The sequence below is a fragment of the Buceros rhinoceros genome, unplaced genomic scaffold (genome assembly GCF_000710305.1).
Source record: "Buceros rhinoceros silvestris isolate BGI_N320 unplaced genomic scaffold, ASM71030v1 scaffold15428, whole genome shotgun sequence".
In the NCBI taxonomy this organism is placed as follows: Eukaryota; Metazoa; Chordata; class Aves; order Bucerotiformes; family Bucerotidae; genus Buceros; species Buceros rhinoceros.
Genome location: NW_010428755.1, coordinates 30,692 through 32,292, shown reverse-complemented (window position 1 = coordinate 32,292; position 1,601 = coordinate 30,692).

The window sequence follows — 1,601 nt, the reverse complement described above, 5'->3', positions numbered from 1 at the left end:
CAGGGGCTGACTTGCTTTCACTGGGTGCAACTGAGATGATTTAGTACATATGGAGGAGTCTGGCAAGAAGCAAGGAAAGGCCTAGGACCACTGATGTTTCAGAAGTGCATGAGACAGTATCTTATAGTATTATGTGACCACCTCTGGGGAGTATTTGGGGACTGTGAACTCTAAGCACTTACAGCTAAAAGGACACAAGAAGGGATGGCAAAAATCCACTTGGCTAACTGCTGACATGTGGTATCTGACTTTGTCTGAATTTCACTAAAATATAGCTACCTCTGCAATGTGTGGGAACAACTTTCTTCATGAGAAGTACTTTTATCAATCATCACTTTGTTTTCTAAAACTGCAGCGTTTTTTAATAAGGCAGTTAGGTGCCCTGGAATGGCATTAGCAATTTGCTAAATGAGCAAATCGGTTTGGCTTTTCTTTGATGGATGGCTCCATCCTAGGTAGCAAACAGGGGACAGACTAAGGCTCCTTTATTTGTACCAAAGCAAAATCTAATAGCATTTTAGATGGCTTCTGTGACTATTTATGACTTACTGAAGATAAAGTTAAGCTTCATCTCTCAGTATTACCCACAAAAATCTGCCAAAGGTGTCAGGGTTCTCAAGTGGGACCCCACTCCTGTCCATGGGCTCAGAAGCCCCATTTCAGGTCAGCCAGCCCAGGGCCTTCAGTCCTTGCCCTTACGAGGCCATAGGAGTGCTGGTCTCCACCTGTGCTATGGCTCAGATGGCACCCTGAGAGGAGGTTCTAATAAAACAAAGGTTCCTAAATATAGGAATATCTTCAGAAGCAGAAAACCCCCCCCAAAAACAAGGCACAGGCCAGAAGTTACCCATCTACAAAGCTAAAGTCCTTGTTTCTCAGAGCACACACTAAGAAGGAATTGTCTTAGACAACGAGGAAAAGAAATAGCTTGAAAAATGTATAGGGTCATACTACAGTGTACATGTGAAAAAGAATGTTCTCTCTGGTATAAATATTCTGGGAAATTTATTTCTCTCTGGGAATACTCTCGTATAAATCAGAATCTGAGATTTTATTGGAGTGACGTTAATTTATACCAGGAGAAAATCAGTTCTTTTATAATTGTTATACGAAGAAAGTAGTTTACAATATTCAAAAGTAAACAGAAAGTACTAGGTCCTTCACTGATTTTCTAGCACTTGTAAAATGCTAACTAGAGAGCAGCAGTTAGTAACAGATCTAGCCTTACATTTGAGTCAAGAGACCCCATTAAAAACCCCCCACATAAAATGAAAGCATTTCTATGAAACAGATGTACTAATGTACTTTTATGAAAGGCAAACGGATGCAAGCAGGATAGTTAGAATACTACCAATTTAATTCATTTGCTTACAATAACCATTAATTTCTTTTCTTGTAATAAAGTATGTCTCTCTCTCAGCAGCTTCTTGCATGATCTGAAGTTTATTTGGCCTCACTATGGCAGGTCCAACACCTTCCCTGCTAGGCTTGCATCTGGGTTATTTATTTATATTTGATATATCAAACAGCTGCTTCTGATTCTGGTCACGACTGACATTCTCAAACAGGCAGACACTCGAAGAGTCTCTTCTTGCACTAAT